We start from the raw sequence: 5,944 nt of genomic DNA on the forward strand, positions 1-5,944 counted from the left end.
TGTTTGTTTGTTTGGCTATGTGGGATCTTATTTCCCTGATCAGGAATTGAACCCAGGCCCTCCTCAGTAATAGCACAGAGTCCTAACCACCGGACCACCAGGGAATTCTCACAGTTCATTTTAAGGCAATAAATTGATTAACATGTTCACTTTAAAATATTGTTTCTAAACTCTTTATTAATATCAAGTGGAAAGAATTTATACCTTTATTATAGTAAGAGGTAATTTTAAATTATTTAATAACTCACCAAATCAGTTTCTTGTCACATAGGGTAACATGTTATTACCAAACAACTTTGCCTCTGGTCAAAGAGAAACAAATCATTGCACAAGGCTCAAAATTTTTGTGAAAATAAATATTTAGGAAAGTAAACCATAGATGTAATTGAATCCCAGTGAAATACATTAAACAATTATGAGAAGTAGCTATTACTCTGACCATCAAGTTTGGTATAAGAAGTAAACAGTTTAGCCCAAACTGCCCTCAGCCGGCCGGTCGGCCGGCTCTGTTATGGCGATCTGCAGCCCCAGCATCGTGATTAGCAATAATTAACCAGCTTATGACCTAGATTTATTTTGTATACCTAATCATTATGCTGAGGATTTGGAAAAGGTGTTTATTCCTCATGGACTAATTATGGACAGGACCGAACGTCTTGCTCAAGATGTGAAGAAGGAGATGGGAGGCCATCACACCGTGGCCCTCTGTGTGCTCAACGGGGACTACAAATTCTTTGCTCACCTGCTGGATTACATCAAAGTACTGAAGAGAAATAGTGATAGATCCATTCCTATGACTAGATTTTATCAGACTGAAGAGCTACTGTAATGACCAGTCAACAGGCGACATAAAAGTAATTGGTGAAGATGATCTCTCAACTTTCACTGGAAAGAATGTGTTGATTGTGGAAGGTATAATTGACACTGGCAAAACAATGAAAACCTTGCTTTCCTTGGTCAAGCAGCATAATCCAAAGATGATCAAGGTTGCAAGCTTGCTGGTGAAAAGGACCCCTTGAAGTGCTGGATACAGACCAGACTTTGTTGGATTTGAAATTCTAGCCAAGTTTGTTGTAGGATATGCCCTTGACTATAATGAATACTTCGGGGATGTGAATCATGTTTGTGTCATTAGTGAAGCTGGAAAAGCAAAATACAAAGCCTAAGATGATAGTTCAAGTTGAGTTTGGAAACATCTGGAGTCCCACTGAAATCACCAGTAAAATTATCAAATGTTCTAGTTCTGTGGCCAGATGCTTAGTTGAGATTATTGCATGTAACTTCTTAGAATTTTAGCTGTTGTATTTTAGAAATGCCAGTTGCTGCATTCCCAAACTCTTTATTTGCACTGTCAGCCTACAGACTATCATTTCCCTTTGGGTGGATTGTTGTTTTACTCGTGAATGAAAAACCTCTTAAACCACATCACTATGGAACGAAAATATTGACATTGTATGTATGTAAAAAACATTTAAAGAAAAGAATATATTAGTTTTTTAACTGGTATTTTACTTTTTACATATTCAAGGAAGAACAGAAGTGATTGAGTATTGTTAACTATACCACTGTGTGTTCAGAAAAGTAAGAAACAGTCAGTTTCATATCAGTCACAGCACTTAGAAGTATCGTTATGTCGGATAAACCACACGTCCTGGAATTATTTTAGTAGCTTTTAGTAGTATTAACTGTAATTTCCCACTTGTTCAAATTATTTTTGGTGAATCTTTGTCAACAGATTGATCTGTACCTTTTAAATACAGACCAATAAGTTCCGAAAACCTACCACTTTTTGAATTCTTCAACATAAAAATCCTTAAAATAAAGGCTGTCTCTTTAAAAGAGAAAAAAAAAGTAAACAGTTTAACTTTATAGGGTTATTTATTAATCTTTTTTTTTACATCTTTATTGGAGTATAATTGCCTTCCAATGGTGTTAGTTTCTGCTTTATAACAAAGTGAATCAACTATACATATACATATATCCCCATACCTCCTCCCTCTTGTGTCTCCCTCCCAGTCTCCCTATCCCAACCCTCTTGGTGGTCACAAAGCACCAAGCTGATCTCCCTGTGCTATGTGGCTGCTTCTACAGGATTATTTATTAATCTTGCTGGAAATGATTCCCATGATTTTGAGAATGGAGACTCCATTCTTCTCTTTAGATCCTTAGTAATAGGTTTAGAATATGGGAAACCCAAATTATACTAGTCTATTGATTCCACAAAAGTAGATTCCCTTCTTTGTTCTGCAGTATTTCACCAATGTGATTGCTTTTTACAAGTATTGTGAGAATAAACTAACAGTAACATTTGGAAAGTTTTTCGAGCCCTTTGTGACATGAATAATGGCAGGATTCTTTCCAAACCACAAGTTTTTCCTCTCAAAACCCTTCTCTATTTTTGTACCATCATTTCCTCTTCCTCTCTATTTTTTTTTTTTTTTTTTTTTTTTTGCGGTACGCGGGCCTCTCACTGTTGTGGCCTCTCCCGTTGCAGAGCAGCACAGGCTCAGCAGCCATGGCTCATGGGCCCAGCCGCTCCGCGGCACGTGGGATCTTCCCGGACCGGGGCATGAACCCGTGTCCCCTGCATCGGCTGGCGGACTCTCAACCACTGCACCACCAGGGAAGCCCTTCCTCTCTATTTTTAATAAGATTTATTTCAAACTATGAAATGCATGGTTATTGTAGGAAATTTGAATAATAAAAGTAAAAATACCCATAATTCGATCAATTTTTCCTCCAGAATTTTGATGAAATAATTGCAGTCTGAACAAGATATGTTACATTTTTTTTTCAATGCTAGGAAAAAAATCTTTAAAGGAACTCAAGCACGCAAAAAAAAAAAAGAATTCATGGACACACTCATGGACCATTTTATGGTTAATTACATCCACTGGGAAAGCAATAGAGGTATTGCCTCACAGATACAGTTGAATTCAGAAACTTAAATACTAGCATGATTTCACTCCATTGTAGGTATTTCTTCTTCACTAACATCATTTTAATAGATGTGTCAATGATAGCTATCACTTATAGAAAGCCTTATTTAATGATATAATCTTTACATCAACCATAACAGTAAATTAGCACTAGCCTCACTTTACAAAACAAAAGTTTGAAAACAACCGCATAGCTCTTAGGTGGTGAAGTGAGAATTTGAGGGGATTTGAACACTGCTCTCTCTGCTTCCAAAGGCATCCTTTCCACTACAGCCCAACACCTCACCATGAATATCATAATCTGCTTAACTAGGTCCTGTGGTTGGGCATTTCAAATGCTCCCCCGACCTTTTTTCTTTTTTCTTTTTTTTAACTAAAATCAATAATGTTAGAAGTAATATCTTGGAGTATGAAACTTTGTTTTCATGATTATTTCCCCAAAATAGAGCTTAAAATCTGGATTAGTGTGTTAAAGGCAGGAATATTTTTAAGGCAATTTGTACACATTGTTAATTGCTTTCCTCAGTGAGATTGTTCAAATTATAATCCAATCAGCAGAGCATGAGGCTTCCTGCTCCACTGTGCTCTTTATAAAAATCTTGGTTAATTTAATAGATCAAAATTGACTCTTTGTTGCTAAGTTTAAAATTGTTTTGGTTGCTATAGTTAACTGTGTTTTAATACATCAATTCTCCATTCTACAGAGTGAAGGCTGGCTAAGTCTTTGAACTAGAAATGGGAAGATAGGGAAATGGTCTTTAGACTTTTTATTCCCTTTATTCATTCAATGGTTATCTAGTTCCTATTCTAGGTCAGGCATTGTGCTAGTGTTCAGGATATAAAGATGAAAGCCCATCCCTGACCTCAAAGAGCTTGTGAACTAGCAAGAGAAACAGACATAAATAGACTGTAGTACAGTGTGACTGGCACTGTGACCAAAGTAACACAGAAGAATATGCTTTGAGAAACACAGAGGAGGGCACTTAAACCAGCTTCAGGGAGGTCCTAGAAGCCATTTTGGAGGTGCTGAGGGCTGAGCTCCACCTTGAAGAGAAGCAGAAGTTAGCCAGCTTTTTCCTGACATCTCCAACCAGAATTAATTGCTTCCTCATCTATGTTCCTTTACTAAAATATAGTGTACTTATTTGTTTCCACGTCTCTTGCTTGGCTGCTCTTCTTGATGGGGAGGGACTATATCCCTATTAGCCCAAGACAATGCCCCAAAATGAGTAGGAATGCAGTTAACATTTGTTGAATTATTTTGAAATTCTACCCATATAGTGATTTCCTCCCATACCTTCCTCTTGACATTTATATAAATATGTGTGGTTTTTCTTTATATTGTAAAAATAATACTGTTCACCACATACCCATCAGAATGGCTAAAAGGAAAGCATGGAAAATGACAAGCGCTGGTGACGGATTTGGAGCAACAGAAATGCTCATACGTCACTGGAGGCAGTAGAAATTGGTACAGCCACTTTGGAAAAGTGGCAGTATCTATGAAAGCTGGGTTATACCTCATAAGCCAACAATTTCATTCCTAGGAACAAGTTCAACACAAATACATGCATATGTTCACCACAAAGCATATTTTCACCAAAAGCAGCACTACTGATAGTAGCTCCAAACTAGAAAATACACAGATGCTCATCAGCAGTAGAATGGATAAACTTATTGTGGTACGGCCACACCGCAAGGAAAAAGAATCTACACTTAACAATATGAAAGAATTTCACAAGAATAATTTTGAGGGCAAAGAACTAGTGTTTTTTTTTAAGCACTTATTGGATGATTACTTTTATATAAAGAATAAAAATAGGCAAAACTATTCTATGCTATAGAAGTCAGGAAAGGTCGGTTAGAAGTGGAGGGTTAGTCACTGTAAGGGAATAGGCATGGAGAGCTTCTGGGGGTGCTGGTAAGTTTCTGTTTCTTGATTTGGGTTTTGGTTACACCTGTATATTCAGTTTGTTCCCTTTTCTGTATATGTATTATACCTAAATAGTTTTTTTTAAAATATGTCTTATTTGAGAGAAAGCTGGAAAATACATAATGTTTAAAATTTTTTAAATCACCCACAATCTACTACCTAGAAATTACTATTAACATTTCGGATTATTTCCTTCTAGTCTTTTTTTGAAGCCGCAGTGCTTGTGCCATCTCCTCCCCTTCTCTGCTTCCCACATATTTACACACACATTTACTAAATTACGTTCATTCCTATTTAGTTTTACTTCTGCTTTTTAATTTTACTTAAATTTAATCCATATTATCAAATATTCAGGGCTTCCCTGGTGGCGCAGTGGTTAAGAACCTGCCTGCCAATGCAGGGAACATGGGTTCTATCCCTGGTCCAGGAAGATCCCACATGCCTCGGAGCAACTAAGCCTGTGTGCCACAACTACTGAACTTGTGCTCTAAAGCCCGAGAGCCACAACTACTGAAGCCCGCGTGCCTAGAGCCCGTGCTCTGCAACAAGAGAAGCCACTGCAATAAGAAGCCCGCGTGCAGCAACGTAGACCCAACGCAGCCAAAAAAAAAAAAAAAAAAAAAATTCGTTGCAAGCATGTTTTTAAACTGCTGCAATGTATTCCATCAAATATATATATGTAATATATGGTGTATATATATAAAATATTCCTAATATAATCATAAATTCCTGGGAGAGAGTTGTGTGTGTGGCATGTATATATATGAAATATTCCTAGTATATAATAACATATATTCCTAGAAGAGAGTATGTGTGTGTGTATACATACACACACACACAGACACACACATACACACAATCACGTATAAGCTACTGGGTCATGAACGTTCTCTAAGCTCTGCCTTCATTCTGCATTTCCTTCCAGAAAGCTTGCATCTCACTGGCAAGGTTATTAGAGCTCCTTGTATCACAGTCCAACCCCAGGTCATTTATTATTTTTTTAATTCGTTGTTAAAGTGGTGGAACTTAAAATAGGACTAAGGAATCCGCGGTTTTGCACCTGGCTAGGCGC

General features: G+C 37.2%; 1 pseudogene; it reads left to right on the top strand.

Moving 5' to 3' along the window:
• Window positions 1-511: 511 nt before the first annotated feature.
• Window positions 512-1,166, top strand: LOC115864013 (hypoxanthine-guanine phosphoribosyltransferase pseudogene; annotated as a pseudogene).
• Window positions 1,167-5,944: the final 4,778 nt, after the last annotated feature.

The sequence above is a fragment of the Globicephala melas genome, chromosome 12 (assembly GCF_963455315.2).
Source record: "Globicephala melas chromosome 12, mGloMel1.2, whole genome shotgun sequence".
NCBI classification, from domain to species: Eukaryota; Metazoa; Chordata; class Mammalia; order Artiodactyla; family Delphinidae; genus Globicephala; species Globicephala melas.